Source organism: Lepisma saccharinum, unplaced genomic scaffold (assembly GCF_977018435.1).
Source record: "Lepisma saccharinum unplaced genomic scaffold, izLepSacc3.1 HAP1_SCAFFOLD_257, whole genome shotgun sequence".
In the NCBI taxonomy this organism is placed as follows: domain Eukaryota; kingdom Metazoa; phylum Arthropoda; class Insecta; order Zygentoma; family Lepismatidae; genus Lepisma; species Lepisma saccharinum.
In genome coordinates, this window is record NW_028143020.1 from 403,438 (window position 1) to 420,600 (window position 17,163).

Sequence of the window (17,163 nt, forward strand, 5' to 3'; positions counted from 1 at the left end):
TGTATCCCTGCAATGTTTGGTGAAGATCTGAGTATGTAGTTTTTGACCTTATATGGAACCTCCTATCTGAAAATTTGAAAATTCTTAAAAACTTCGTCCAAAATCTTGATGTCTCCAATCTCTTGTTTTGTACGTTTTTTCCACGTGTCTTGACATCCAATGTATCCCTGCAAAGTTTGGTGAAGATCTGAGTATGTAGTTTTTGACCTTATATGGAACCTGAAAATTTGAAAATTCTTAAAAAATTTGACCAAAATCTTGATGTCCCCAATCCTAGGTCTTGTATGTTTTTTCCACGTGTCTTGACATCCAATGTATCCCTGCAAAGTTTGGTGAAGATCTGAGTATGTAGTTTTTGACCTTATATGGAACCTCCTATCTGAAAATTTGAAAATTCTTAAAAAATTCGACCAAAATCTTGATGTCTCCAATCCTATGTTTTGTATGATTTTTCCACGTGTCTTGACATCCAATGTATCCATGCAAAGTTTGGTGAAGATCTGAGTATGTAGTTTTTGACCTTATATGGAACCTCCTATCTGAAAATTTGAAAATTCTTAAAAAATTCGTCCAAAATCTTGATGACCCCAATCTCTTGTTTTGTACGTTTTTTCCACGTGTCTTGACATCCAATGTATCCCTGCAAAGTTTGGTGAAGATCTGAGTATGTAGTTTTTGACCTTATATGGAACCTCCTTTCTTAAAATTTGAGAATTCTTAAAAAATTCGTCCAAAATCTTGATGTCTCCAATCTCTTGTTTTGTACGTTTTTTCCACGTGTCTTGACATCCAATGTATCCATGCAAAGTTTGGTGAAGATCTGAGTATGTCGTTTTTGACCTTATCTGGAACCTCCCATCTGAAAATTTGAAAATTCTTAAAAAATTCGTCGAAAATCTTGATGTCTCCAATCTCTTGTTTTGTACGTTTTTTCCACGTGTCTTGACATGCAAAGTATCCCTGCAACGTTTGGTGAAGATCTGAGTATGTAGTTTTTGATCTTATCTGGAACCTCCTATCTGAAAATTTGAAAATTCTTCAAAAATTCGTCGAAAATCTTGATGTCTCCAATCTCTTGTTTTGTACGTTTTTTCCACGTGTCTTGACATCCAATTTATGCCTGCAATGTTTGGTGGAGATCTGAGTATGTAGTTTTTGACCTTATCTGGAACCTCCTATCTGAAAATTTGAAAATTCTTAAAAAATTCGTCCAAAATCTTGATGTCTCCAATCTCTTGTTTTGTACGTTTTTTCCACGTGTCTCGACCTCCAATGTATCCCTGCAAAGTTTGGTGAAGATCTGAGTATGTCGTTTTTGACCTTATCTGGAACATCCTTTCTGAAAATTTGAAAATTGCTAAAAAATTCGTCGAAAATCTTGATGTCTCCAATCTCTTGTTTTGTACGTTTTTTCCACGTGTCTTGACATCCAATGTATCCCTGCAAAGTTTGGTGAAGATCTGAGTATGTAGTTTTTGACTTTATATGGAACCTCCTTTCTGAAAATTTGAAAATTCTCAAAAAATTCGTCCATAATCTTGATGTCTCCAATCTCTTGTTTTGTACGTTTTTTCCACGTGTCTTGACATCCAATGTATCCCTGCAAAGTTTGGTGAAGATCTGAGTATGTAGTTTTTGACCTTATATGGAACCTCCTTTCTGAAAATTTGAAAATTCTTAAAAAATTCGTCCAAAATCTTGATGTCACCAATCCTATGTTTTGTATGTTTTTTCCACGTGTCTTGACATCCAATGTATCCATGCAAAGTTTGGTGAAGATCTGAGTATGTCGTTTTTGACCTTATCTGGAACCTCCCATCTGAAAATTTGAAAATTCTCAAAAAATTCGTCCAAAATCTTGATGTCTCCAATCTCTTGTTTTGTACGTTTTTTCCACGTGTCTTGACATCCAATGTATCCATGCAAAGTTTGGTGACGATCTGAGTATGTCGTTTTTGACCTTATCTGGAACCTCCCATCTGAAAATTTGAAAATTCTTAAAAAATTCGTCGAAAATCTTGATGTCTCCAATCTCTTGTTTTTTACGTTTTTTCCACGTGTCTTGACATGCAAAGTATCCCTGCAACGTTTGGTGAAGATCTGAGTATGTAGTTTTTGATCTTATCTGGAACCTCCTATCTGAAAATTTGAAAATTCTTCAAAAATTCGTCGAAAATCTTGATGTCTCCAATCTCTTGTTTTGTACGTTTTTTCCACGTGTCTTGACATCCAATGTATCCGTGCAATGTTTGGTGGAGATCTGAGTATGTAGTTTTTGACCTTATCTGGAACCTCCTATCTGAAAATTTGAAAATTCTTCAAAAATTCGTCCAAAATCTTGATGTCTCCAATCTCTTGTTTTGTACGTTTTTTCCACGTGTCTCGACCTCCAATGTATCCCTGCAAAGTTTGGTGAAGATCTGAGTATGTCGTTTTTGACCTTATCTGGAACATCCTTTCTGAAAATTTGAAAATTGCTAAAAAATTCGTCGAAAATCTTGATGTCTCCAATCTCTTGTTTTGTACGTTTTTTCCACGTGTCTTGACATCCAATGTATCCCTGCAAAGTTTGGTGAAGATCTGAGTATGTAGTTTTTGACTTTATATGGAACCTCCTTTCTGAAAATTTGAAAATTCTCAAAAAATTCGTCCATAATCTTGATGTCTCCAATCTCTTGTTTTGTACGTTTTTCCACGTGTCTTGACATCCAATGTATCCCTGCAAAGTTTGGTGAAGATCTGAGTATGTAGTTTTTGACCTTATATGGAACCTCCTTTCTGAAAATTTGAAAATTCTTAAAAAATTCGTCCAAAATCTTGATGTCACCAATCCTATGTTTTGTATGTTTTTTCCACGTGTCTTGACATCCAATGTATCCATGCAAAGTTTGGTGAAGATCTGAGTATGTCGTTTTTGACCTTATCTGGAACCTCCCATCTGAAAATTTGAAAATTCTCAAAAAATTCGTCCAAAATCTTGATGTCTCCAATCTCTTGTTTTGTACGTTTTTTCCACGTGTCTTGACATCCAATGTATCCATGCAAAGTTTGGTGACGATCTGAGTATGTCGTTTTTGACCTTATCTGGAACCTCCCATCTGAAAATTTGAAAATTCTTAAAAAATTCGTTGAAAATCTTGATGTCTCCAATCTCTTGTTTTGTACGTTTTTTCCACGTGTCTTGACATGCAAAGTATCCCTGCAACGTTTGGTGAAGATCTGAGTATGTAGTTTTTGATCTTATCTGGAACCTCCTATCTGAAAATTTGAAAATTCTTCAAAAATTCGTCGAAAATCTTGATGTCTCCAATCTCTTGTTTTGTACGTTTTTTCCACGTGTCTTGACATCCAATGTATCCGTGCAATGTTTGGTGGAGATTTGAGTATGTAGTTTTTGACCTTATCTGGAACCTCCTATCTGAAAATTTGAAAATTCTTCAAAAATTCGTCCAAAATCTTGATGTCTCCAATCTCTTGTTTTGTACGTTTTTTCCACGTGTCTCGACCTCCAATGTATCCCTGCAAAGTTTGGTGAAGATCTGAGTATGTCGTTTTTGACCTTATCTGGAACATCCTTTCTGAAAATTTGAAAATTCTTAAAAAATTCGTCCAAAATCTTGATGTCTCCAATCTCTTGTTTTGTACGTTTTTTCCACGTGTCTTGACATCCAATGTATCCCTGCAAAGTTTGGTGAAGATCTGAGTATGTAGTTTTTGACCTTATATGGAACCTCCTTTCTGAAAATTTGAAAATTCTCAAAAAATTCGTCCATAATCTTGATGTCTCCAATCTCTTGTTTTGTACGTTTTTTCCCCGTGTCTTGACATCCAATGTATCCCTGCAAAGTTTGGTGAAGATCTGAGTATGTAGTTTTTGACCTTATATGGAACCTCCTTTCTGAAAATTTGAAAATTCTTAAAAAATTCGTCCAAAATCTTGATGTCACCAATCCTATGTTTTGTATGTTTTTTCCACGTGTCTTGACATCCAATGTATCCATGCAAAGTTTGGTGAAGATCTGAGTATGTCGTTTTTGACCTTATCTGGAACCTCCCATCTGAAAATTTGAAAATTCTTAAAAAATTCGTCCAAAATCTTGATGTCTCCAATCTCTTGTTTTGTACGTTTTTTCCACGTGTCTTGACATCCAATGTATCCCTGCAAAGTTTGGTGAAGATCTGAGTATGTAGTTTTTGACCTTATCTGGAACCTCCCATCTGAAAATTTGAAAATTCCTAAAAAATCCGTCCAAAATCTTGATGACCCCAATCTCTTGTTTTGTACGTTTTTTCCACGTGTCTTGACATTCAATGTATCCCTGCAAAGTTTGGTGAAGATCTGAGTTTGTAGTTTTTGACCTTATATGGAACCTCCTTTCTGAAAATTTGAAAATTCTTAAAAAATTCGTCCAAAATCTTGATGTCTCCAATCTCTTGTTTTGTACGTTTTTTCCACGTGTCTTGACATGCAAAGTATCCCTGCAACGTTTGGTGAAGATCTGAGTATGTAGTTTTTGATCTTATCTGGAACCTCCTATCTGAAAATTTGAAAATTCTTCAAAAATTCGTCGAAAATCTTGATGTCTCCAATCTCTTGTTTTGTACGTTTTTCCACGTGTCTTGACATCCAATGTATCCCTGCAATGTTTGGTGGAGATCTGAGTATGTAGTTTTTGACCTTATCTGGAACCTCCTATCTGAAAATTTGAAAATTCTTCAAAAATTCGTCCAAAATCTTGATGTCTCCAATCTCTTGTTTTGTACGTTTTTTCCACGTGTCTCGACCTCCAATGTATCCCTGCAAAGTTTGGTGAAGATCTGAGTATGTCGTTTTTGACCTTATCTGGAACATCCTTTCTGAAAATTTGAAAATTGCTAAAAAATTCGTCGAAAATCTTGATGTCTCCAATCTCTTGTTTTGTACGTTTTTTCCACGTGTCTTGACATCCAATGTATCCCTGCAAAGTTTGGTGAAGATCTGAGTATGTAGTTTTTGACTTTATATGGAACCTCCTTTCTGAAAATTTGAAAATTCTCAAAAAATTCGTCCATAATCTTGATGTCTCCAATCTCTTGTTTTGTACGTTTTTTCCACGTGTCTTGACATCCAATGTATCCCTGCAAAGTTTGGTGAAGATCTGAGTATGTAGTTTTTGACCTTATATGGAACCTCCTTTCTGAAAATTTGAAAATTCTTAAAAAATTCGTCCAAAATCTTGATATCACCAATCCTATGTTTTGTATGTTTTTTCCACGTGTCTTGACATCCAATGTATCCATGCAAAGTTTGGTGAAGATCTGAGTATGTCGTTTTTGACCTTATCTGGAACCTCCCATCTGAAAATTTGAAAATTCTCAAAAAATTCGTCCAAAATCTTGATGTCTCCAATCTCTTGTTTTGTACGTTTTTTCCACGTGTCTTGACATCCAATGTATCCATGCAAAGTTTGGTGACGATCTGAGTATGTCGTTTTTGACCTTATCTGGAACCTCCCATCTGAAAATTTGAAAATTCTTAAAAAATTCGTCGAAAATCTTGATGTCTCCAATCTCTTGTTTTGTACGTTTTTTCCACGTGTTTTGACATGCAAAGTATCCCTGCAACGTTTGGTGAAGATCTGAGTATGTAGTTTTTGATCTTATCTGGAACCTCCTATCTGAAAATTTGAAAATTCTTCAAAAATTCGTCGAAAATCTTGATGTCTCCAATCTCTTGTTTTGTACGTTTTTTCCACGTGTCTTGACATCCAATGTATCCGTCCAATGTTTGGTGGAGATCTGAGTATGTAGTTTTTGACCTTATCTGGAACCTCCTATCTGAAAATTTGAAAATTCTTCAAAAATTCGTCCAAAATCTTGATGTCTCCAATCTCTTGTTTTGTACTTTTTTCCACGTGTCTCGACCTCCAATGTATCCCTGCAAAGTTTGGTGAAGATCTGAGTATGTCGTTTTTGACCTTATCTGGAACATCCTTTCTGAAAATTTGAAAATTGCTAAAAAATTCGTCGAAAATCTTGATGTCTCCAATCTCTTGTTTTGTACGTTTTTTCCACGTGTCTTGACATCCAATGTATCCCTGCAAAGTTTGGTGAAGATCTGAGTATGTAGTTTTTGACTTTATATGGAACCTCCTTTCTGAAAATTTGAAAATTCTCAAAAAAATCGTCCATAATCTTGATGTCTCCAATCTCTTGTTTTGTACGTTTTTTCCACGTGTCTTGACATCCAATGTATCCCTGCAAAGTTTGGTGAAGATCTGAGTATGTAGTTTTTGACCTTATATGGAACCTCCTTTCTGAAAATTTGAAAATTCTTAAAAAATTCGTCCAAAATCTTGATGTCACCAATCCTATGTTTTGTATGTTTTTTCCACGTGTCTTGACATCCAATGTATCCATGCAAAGTTTGGTGAAGATCTGAGTATGTCGTTTTTGACCTTATCTGGAACCTCCCATCTGAAAATTTGAAAATTCTCAAAAAATTCGTCCAAAATCTTGATGTCTCCAATCTCTTGTTTTGTACGTTTTTTCCACGTGTCTTGACATCCAATGTATCCATGCAAAGTTTGGTGACGATCTGAGTATGTCGTTTTTGACCTTATCTGGAACCTCCCATCTGAAAATTTGAAAATTCTTAAAAAATTCGTTGAAAATCTTGATGTCTCCAATCTCTTGTTTTGTACGTTTTTTCCACGTGTCTTGACATGCAAAGTATCCCTGCAACGTTTGGTGAAGATCTGAGTATGTAGTTTTTGATCTTATCTGGAACCTCCTATCTGAAAATTTGAAAATTCTTCAAAAATTCGTCGAAAATCTTGATGTCTCCAATCTCTTGTTTTGTACGTTTTTTCCACGTGTCTTGACATCCAATGTATCCGTGCAATGTTTGGTGGAGATCTGAGTATGTAGTTTTTGACCTTATCTGGAACCTCCTATCTGAAAATTTGAAAATTCTTCAAAAATTCGTCCAAAATCTTGATGTCTCCAATCTCTTGTTTTGTACGTTTTTTCCACGTGTCTCGACCTCCAATGTATCCCTGCAAAGTTTGGTGAAGATCTGAGTATGTCGTTTTTGACCTTATCTGTAACATCCTTTCTGAAAATTTGAAAATTCTTAAAAAATTCGTCCAAAATCTTGATGTCTCCAATCTCTTGTTTTGTACGTTTTTTCCACGTGTCTTGACATCCAATGTATCCCTGCAAAGTTTGGTGAAGATCTGAGTATGTAGTTTTTGACCTTATATGGAACATCCTTTCTGAAAATTTGAAAATTCTCAAAAAATTCGTCCATAATCTTGATGTCTCCAATCTCTTGTTTTGTACGTTTTTTCCACGTGTCTTGACATCCAATGTATCCCTGCAAAGTTTGGTGAAGATCTGAGTATGTAGTTTTTGACCTTATATGGAACCTCCTTTCTGAAAATTTGAAAATTCTTAAAAAATTCGTCCAAAATCTTGATATCACCAATCCTATGTTTTGTATGTTTTTTCCACGTGTCTTGACATCCAATGTATCCATGCAAAGTTTGGTGAAGATCTGAGTATGTCGTTTTTGACCTTATCTGGAACCTCCCATCTGAAAATTTGAAAATTCTCAAAAAATTCGTCCAAAATCTTGATGTCTCCAATCTCTTGTTTTGTACGTTTTTTCCACGTGTCTTGACATCCAATGTATCCATGCAAAGTTTGGTGACGATCTGAGTATGTCGTTTTTGACCTTATCTGGAACCTCCCATCTGAAAATTTGAAAATTCTTAAAAAATTCGTCGAAAATCTTGATGTCTCCAATCTCTTGTTTTGTACGTTTTTTCCACGTGTCTTGACATGCAAAGTATCCCTGCAACGTTTGGTGAAGATCTGAGTATGTAGTTTTTGATCTTATCTGGAACCTCCTATCTGAAAATTTGAAAATTCTTCAAAAATTCGTCCAAAATCTTGATGTCTCCAATCTCTTGTTTTGTACGTTTTTCCACGTGTCTCGACCTCCAATGTATCCCTGCAACGTTTGGTGAAGATCTGAGTATGTCGTTTTTGACCTTATCTGGAACATCCTTTCTGAAAATTTGAAAATTGCTAAAAAATTCGTCGAAAATCTTGATGTCTCCAATCTCTTGTTTTGTACGTTTTTTCCACGTGTCTTGACATCCAATGTATCCCTGCAAAGTTTGGTGAAGATCTGAGTATGTAGTTTTTGACCTTATATGGAATCTCCTTTCTGAAAATTTGAAAATTCTCAAAAAATTCGTCCATAATCTTGATGTCTCCAATCTCTTGTTTTGTACGTTTTTTCCCCGTGTCTTGACATCCAATTTATCCCTGCAAAGTTTGGTGAAGATCTGAGTATGTAGTTTTTGACCTTATATGGAACCTCCTTTCTGAAAATTTGAAAATTCTTAAAAAATTCGTCCAAAATCTTGATGTCACCAATCCTATGTTTTGTATGTTTTTTCCACGTGTCTTGACATCCAATGTATCCATGCAAAGTTTGGTGAAGATCTGAGTATGTAGTTTTTGACCTTATCTGGAACCTCCTATCTGAAAATTTGAAAATTCTTAAAAAATTCGTCCAAAATCTTGATGTCTCCAATCTCTTGTTTTGTACGTTTTTTCCACGTGTCTCGACCTCCAATGTATCCCTGCAAAGTTTGGTGAAGATCTGAGTATGTCGTTTTTGACCTTATCTGGAACATCCTTTCTGAAAATTTGAAAATTGCTAAAAAATTCGTCGAAAATCTTGATGTCTCCAATCTCTTGTTTTGTACGTTTTTTCCACGTGTCTTGACATCCAATGTATCCCTGCAAAGTTTGGTGAAGATCTGAGTATGTAGTTTTTGACTTTATATGGAACCTCCTTTCTGAAAATTTGAAAATTCTCAAAAAAATCGTCCATAATCTTGATGTCTCCAATCTCTTGTTTTGTACGTTTTTTCCACGTGTCTTGACATCCAATGTATCCCTGCAAAGTTTGGTGAAGATCTGAGTATGTAGTTTTTGACCTTATATGGAACCTCCTTTCTGAAAATTTGAAAATTCTTAAAAAATTCGTCCAAAATCTTGATGTCACCAATCCTATGTTTTGTATGTTTTTTCCACGTGTCTTGACATCCAATGTATCCATGCAAAGTTTGGTGAAGATCTGAGTATGTCGTTTTTGACCTTATCTGGAACCTCCCATCTGAAAATTTGAAAATTCTCAAAAAATTCGTCCAAAATCTTGATGTCTCCAATCTCTTGTTTTGTACGTTTTTTCCACGTGTCTTGACATCCAATGTATCCATGCAAAGTTTGGTGACGATCTGAGTATGTCGTTTTTGACCTTATCTGGAACCTCCCATCTGAAAATTTGAAAATTCTTAAAAAATTCGTTGAAAATCTTGATGTCTCCAATCTCTTGTTTTGTACGTTTTTTCCACGTGTCTTGACATGCAAAGTATCCCTGCAACGTTTGGTGAAGATCTGAGTATGTAGTTTTTGATCTTATCTGGAACCTCCTATCTGAAAATTTGAAAATTCTTCAAAAATTCGTCGAAAATCTTGATGTCTCCAATCTCTTGTTTTGTACGTTTTTTCCACGTGTCTTGACATCCAATGTATCCGTGCAATGTTTGGTGGAGATCTGAGTATGTAGTTTTTGACCTTATCTGGAACCTCCTATCTGAAAATTTGAAAATTCTTCAAAAATTCGTCCAAAATCTTGATGTCTCCAATCTCTTGTTTTGTACGTTTTTTCCACGTGTCTCGACCTCCAATGTATCCCTGCAAAGTTTGGTGAAGATCTGAGTATGTCGTTTTTGACCTTATCTGTAACATCCTTTCTGAAAATTTGAAAATTCTTAAAAAATTCGTCCAAAATCTTGATGTCTCCAATCTCTTGTTTTGTACGTTTTTTCCACGTGTCTTGACATCCAATGTATCCCTGCAAAGTTTGGTGAAGATCTGAGTATGTAGTTTTTGACCTTATATGGAACCTCCTTTCTGAAAATTTGAAAATTCTCAAAAAATTCGTCCATAATCTTGATGTCTCCAATCTCTTGTTTTGTACGTTTTTTCCCCGTGTCTTGACATCCAATGTATCCCTGCAAAGTTTGGTGAAGATCTGAGTATGTAGTTTTTGACCTTATATGGAACCTCCTTTCTGAAAATTTGAAAATTCTTAAAAAATTCGTCCAAAATCTTGATGTCACCAATCCTATGTTTTGTATGTTTTTTCCACGTGTCTTGACATCCAATGTATCCATGCAAAGTTTGGTGAAGATCTGAGTATGTCGTTTTTGACCTTATCTGGAACCTCCCATCTGAAAATTTGAAAATTCTTAAAAAATTCGTCCAAAATGTTGATGTCTCCAATCTCTTGTTTTGTACGTTTTTTCCACGTGTCTTGACATCCAATGTATCCCTGCAAAGTTTGGTGAAGATCTGAGTATGTAGTTTTTGACCTTATCTGGAACCTCCCATCTGAAAATTTGAAAATTCCTAAAAAATCCGTCCAAAATCTTGATGACCCCAATCTCTTGTTTTGTACGTTTTTTCCACGTGTCTTGACATTCAATGTATCCCTGCAAAGTTTGGTGAAGATCTGAGTATGTAGTTTTTGACCTTATATGGAACCTCCTTTCTGAAAATTTGAAAATTCTTAAAAAATTCGTCCAAAATCTTGATGTCTCCAATCTCTTGTTTTGTACGTTTTTTCCACGTGTCTTGACATCCAATGTATCCCTGCAATGTTTTTTATTGAAGATCTGAGTATGTAGTTTTTGACCTTATATGGAACCTCCTATTTGAAAATTTGAAAATTCTTAAAAAATTTGACCAAAATCTTGATGTCCCCAATCCTATGTTTTGTATGTTTTTTCCACGTGTCTTGACATTCAATGTATCCCTGCAGAGTTTGGTGAAGATCTGAGTATGTCGTTTTTGACCTTATCTGGAACATCCTTTCTGAAAATTTGAAAATTCTTAAAAAATTCGTCCAAAATCTTGATGTCTCCAATCTCTTGTTTTGTACGTTTTTTCCACGTGTCTTGACATCCAATGTATCCCTGCAAAGTTTGGTGAAGATCTGAGTATGTAGTTTTTGACCTTATCTGGAACCTCCTATCTGAAAATTTGAAAATTGTTAAAAAATTCATCCAAAATCTTGATGTCTCGAATCTCTTGTTTTGTACGTTTTTTCCACGTGTCTTGACATCCAATGTATCCCTGCAAAGTTTGGTGAAGATCTGAGTATGTAGTTTTTGACTTTATATGGAACCTCCTTTCTGAAAATTTGAAAATTCTCAAAAAATTCGTCCATAATCTTGATGTCCCCAATCTCTTGTTTTGTACGTTTTTCCACGTGTCTTGACATCCAATGTATCCCTGCAAAGTTTGGTGAAGATCTGAGTATGTAGTTTTTGACCTTATATGGAACCTCCTTTCTGAAAATTTGAAAATTCTTAAAAAATTCGTCCAAAATCTTGATGTCACCAATCCTATGTTTTGTATGTTTTTTCCACGTGTCTTGACATCCAATGTATCCATGCAAAGTTTGGTGAAGATCTGAGTATGTCGTTTTTGACCTTATCTGGAACCTCCCATCTGAAAATTTGAAAATTCTCAAAAAATTCGTCCAAAATCTTGATGTCTCCAATCTCTTGTTTTGTACGTTTTTTCCACGTGTCTTGACATCCAATGTATCCATGCAAAGTTTGGTGACGATCTGAGTATGTCGTTTTTGACCTTATCTGGAACCTCCCATCTGAAAATTTGAAAATTCTTAAAAAATTCGTTGAAAATCTTGATGTCTCCAATCTCTTGTTTTGTACGTTTTTTCCACGTGTCTTGACATGCAAAGTATCCCTGCAACGTTTGGTGAAGATCTGAGTATGTAGTTTTTGATCTTATCTGGAACCTCCTATCTGAAAATTTGAAAATTCTTCAAAAATTCGTCGAAAATCTTGATGTCTCCAATCTCTTGTTTTGTACGTTTTTTCCACGTGTCTTGACATCCAATGTATCCGTGCAATGTTTGGTGGAGATTTGAGTATGTAGTTTTTGACCTTATCTGGAACCTCCTATCTGAAAATTTGAAAATTCTTCAAAAATTCGTCCAAAATCTTGATGTCTCCAATCTCTTGTTTTGTACGTTTTTTCCACGTGTCTCGACCTCCAATGTATCCCTGCAAAGTTTGGTGAAGATCTGAGTATGTCGTTTTTGACCTTATCTGGAACATCCTTTCTGAAAATTTGAAAATTCTTAAAAAATTCGTCCAAAATCTTGATGTCTCCAATCTCTTGTTTTGTACGTTTTTTCCACGTGTCTTGACATCCAATGTATCCCTGCAAAGTTTGGTGAAGATCTGAGTATGTAGTTTTTGACCTTATATGGAACCTCCTTTCTGAAAATTTGAAAATTCTCAAAAAATTCGTCCATAATCTTGATGTCTCCAATCTCTTGTTTTGTACGTTTTTTCCCCGTGTCTTGACATCCAATGTATCCCTGCAAAGTTTGGTGAAGATCTGAGTATGTAGTTTTTGACCTTATATGGAACCTCCTTTCTGAAAATTTGAAAATTCTTAAAAAATTCGTCCAAAATCTTGATGTCACCAATCCTATGTTTTGTATGTTTTTTCCACGTGTCTTGACATCCAATGTATCCATGCAAAGTTTGGTGAAGATCTGAGTATGTCGTTTTTGACCTTATCTGGAACCTCCCATCTGAAAATTTGAAAATTCTTAAAAAATTCGTCCAAAATCTTGATGTCTCCAATCTCTTGTTTTGTACGTTTTTTCCACGTGTCTTGACATCCAATGTATCCCTGCAAAGTTTGGTGAAGATCTGAGTATGTAGTTTTTGACCTTATCTGGAACCTCCCATCTGAAAATTTGAAAATTCCTAAAAAATCCGTCCAAAATCTTGATGACCCCAATCTCTTGTTTTGTACGTTTTTTCCACGTGTCTTGACATTCAATGTATCCCTGCAAAGTTTGGTGAAGATCTGAGTATGTAGTTTTTGACCTTATATGGAACCTCCTTTCTGAAAATTTGAAAATTCTTAAAAAATTCGTCCAAAATCTTGATGTCTCCAATCTCTTGTTTTGTACGTTTTTTCCACGTGTCTTGACATGCAAAGTATCCCTGCAACGTTTGGTGAAGATCTGAGTATGTAGTTTTTGATCTTATCTGGAACCTCCTATCTGAAAATTTGAAAATTCTTCAAAAATTCGTCGAAAATCTTGATGTCTCCAATCTCTTGTTTTGTACGTTTTTTCCACGTGTCTTGACATCCAATGTATCCCTGCAATGTTTGGTGGAGATCTGAGTCTGTAGTTTTTGACCTTATCTGGAACCTCCTATCTGAAAATTTGAAAATTCTTCAAAAATTCGTCCAAAATCTTGATGTCTCCAATCTCTTGTTTTGTACGTTTTTTCCACGTGTCTCGACCTCCAATGTATCCCTGCAAAGTTTGGTGAAGATCTGAGTATGTCGTTTTTGACCTTATCTGGAACATCCTTTCTGAAAATTTGTAAATTGCTAAAAAATTCGTCGAAAATCTTGATGTCTCCAATCTCTTGTTTTGTACGTTTTTTCCACGTGTCTTGACATCCAATGTATCCCTGCAAAGTTTGGTGAAGATCTGAGTATGTAGTTTTTGACTTTATATGGAACCTCCTTTCTGAAAATTTGAAAATTCTCAAAAAATTCGTCCATAATCTTGATGTCTCCAATCTCTTGTTTTGTACGTTTTTTCCACGTGTCTTGACATCCAATGTATCCCTGCAAAGTTTGGTGAAGATCTGAGTATGTAGTTTTTGACCTTATATGGAACCTCCTTTCTGAAAATTTGAAAATTCTTAAAAAATTCGTCCAAAATCTTGATGTCACCAATCCTATGTTTTGTATGTTTTTTCCACGTGTCTTGACATCCAATGTATCCATGCAAAGTTTGGTGAAGATCTGAGTATGTCGTTTTTGACCTTATCTGGAACCTCCCATCTGAAAATTTGAAAATTCTCAAAAAATTCGTCCAAAATCTTGATGTCTCCAATCTCTTGTTTTGTACGTTTTTTCCACGTGTCTTGACATCCAATGTATCCATGCAAAGTTTGGTGACGATCTGAGTATGTCGTTTTTGACCTTATCTGGAACCTCCCATCTGAAAATTTGAAAATTCTTAAAAAATTCGTCGAAAATCTTGATGTCTCCAATCTCTTGTTTTGTACGTTTTTTCCACGTGTCTTGACATGCAAAGTATCCCTGCAACGTTTGGTGAAGATCTGAGTATGTAGTTTTTGATCTTATCTGGAACCTCCTATCTGAAAATTTGAAAATTCTTCAAAAATTCGTCGAAAATCTTGATGTCTCCAATCTCTTGTTTTGTACGTTTTTTCCACGTGTCTTGACATCCAATGTATCCGTCCAATGTTTGGTGGAGATCTGAGTATGTAGTTTTTGACCTTATCTGGAACCTCCTATCTGAAAATTTGAAAATTCTTCAAAAATTCGTCCAAAATCTTGATGTCTCCAATCTCTTGTTTTGTACGTTTTTCCACGTGTCTCGACCTCCAATGTATCCCTGCAAAGTTTGGTGAAGATCTGAGTATGTCGTTTTTGACCTTATCTGGAACATCCTTTCTGAAAATTTGAAAATTGCTAAAAAATTCGTCGAAAATCTTGATGTCTCCAATCTCTTGTTTTGTACGTTTTTTCCCCGTGTCTTGACATCCAATGTATCCCTGCAAAGTTTGGTGAAGATCTGAGTATGTAGTTTTTGACCTTATATGGAACCTCCTTTCTGAAAATTTGAAAATTGCTAAAAAATTCGTCCAAAATCTTGATGTCACCAATCCTATGTTTTGTATGTTTTTTCCACGTGTCTTGACATCCAATGTATCCATGCAAAGTTTGGTGAAGATCTGAGTATGTCGTTTTTGACCTTATCTGGAACCTCCCATCTGAAAATTTGAAAATTCTTAAAAAATTCGTCCAAAATCTTGATGTCTCCAATCTCTTGTTTTGTACGTTTTTTCCACGTGTCTTGACATCCAATGTATCCCTGCAAAGTTTGGTGAAGATCTGAGTATGTAGTTTTTGACCTTATCTGGAACCTCCCATCTGAAAATTTGAAAATTCCTAAAAAATCCGTCCAAAATCTTGATGACCCCAATCTCTTGTTTTGTACGTTTTTTCCACGTGTCTTGACATTCAATGTATCCCTGCAAAGTTTGGTGAAGATCTGAGTATGTAGTTTTTGACCTTATATGGAACCTCCTTTCTGAAAATTTGAAAATTCTTAAAAAATTCGTCCAAAATCTTGATGTCTCCAATCTCTTGTTTTGTACGTTTTTTCCACGTGTCTTGACATGCAAAGTATCCCTGCAACGTTTGGTGAAGATCTGAGTATGTAGTTTTTGATCTTATCTGGAACCTCCTATCTGAAAATTTGAAAATTCTTCAAAAATTCGTCGAAAATCTTGATGTCTCCAATCTCTTGTTTTGTACGTTTTTTCCACGTGTCTTGACATCCAATGTATCCCTGCAATGTTTGGTGGAGATCTGAGTCTGTAGTTTTTGACCTTATCTGGAACCTCCTATCTGAAAATTTGAAAATTCTTCAAAAATTCGTCCAAAATCTTGATGTCTCCAATCTCTTGTTTTGTACGTTTTTTCCACGTGTCTCGACCTCCAATGTATCCCTGCAAAGTTTGGTGAAGATCTGAGTATGTCGTTTTTGACCTTATCTGGAACATCCTTTCTGAAAATTTGTAAATTGCTAAAAAATTCGTCGAAAATCTTGATGTCTCCAATCTCTTGTTTTGTACGTTTTTTCCACGTGTCTTGACATCCAATGTATCCCTGCAAAGTTTGGTGAAGATCTGAGTATGTAGTTTTTGACTTTATATGGAACCTCCTTTCTGAAAATTTGAAAATTCTCAAAAAATTCGTCCATAATCTTGATGTCTCCAATCTCTTGTTTTGTACGTTTTTTCCACGTGTCTTGACATCCAATGTATCCCTGCAAAGTTTGGTGAAGATCTGAGTATGTAGTTTTTGACCTTATATGGAACCTCCTTTCTGAAAATTTGAAAATTCTTAAAAAATTCGTCCAAAATCTTGATGTCACCAATCCTATGTTTTGTATGTTTTTTCCACGTGTCTTGACATCCAATGTATCCATGCAAAGTTTGGTGAAGATCTGAGTATGTCGTTTTTGACCTTATCTGGAACCTCCCATCTGAAAATTTGAAAATTCTCAAAAAATTCGTCCAAAATCTTGATGTCTCCAATCTCTTGTTTTGTACGTTTTTTCCACGTGTCTTGACATCCAATGTATCCATGCAAAGTTTGGTGACGATCTGAGTATGTCGTTTTTGACCTTATCTGGAACCTCCCATCTGAAAATTTGAAAATTCTTAAAAAATTCGTCGAAAATCTTGATGTCTCCAATCTCTTGTTTTGTACGTTTTTTCCACGTGTCTTGACATGCAAAGTATCCCTGCAACGTTTGGTGAAGATCTGAGTATGTAGTTTTTGATCTTATCTGGAACCTCCTATCTGAAAATTTGAAAATTCTTCAAAAATTCGTCGAAAATCTTGATGTCTCCAATCTCTTGTTTTGTACGTTTTTTCCACGTGTCTTGACATCCAATGTATCCGTCCAATGTTTGGTGGAGATCTGAGTATGTAGTTTTTGACCTTATCTGGAACCTCCTATCTGAAAATTTGAAAATTCTTCAAAAATTCGTCCAAAATCTTGATGTCTCCAATCTCTTGTTTTGTACGTTTTTCCACGTGTCTCGACCTCCAATGTATCCCTGCAAAGTTTGGTGAAGATCTGAGTATGTCGTTTTTGACCTTATCTGGAACATCCTTTCTGAAAATTTGAAAATTGCTAAAAAATTCGTCGAAAATCTTGATGTCTCCAATCTCTTGTTTTGTACGTTTTTTCCACGTGTCTTGACATCCAATGTATCCCTGCAAAGTTTGGTGAAGATCTGAGTATGTAGTTTTTGACCTTATATGGAATCTCCTTTCTGAAAATTTGAAAATTCTCAAAAAATTCGTCCATAATCTTGATGTCTCCAATCTCTTGTTTTGTACGTTTTTTCCCCGTGTCTTGACATCCAATGTATCCCTGCAAAGTTTGGTGAAGATCTGAGTATGTAGTTTTTGACCTTATAT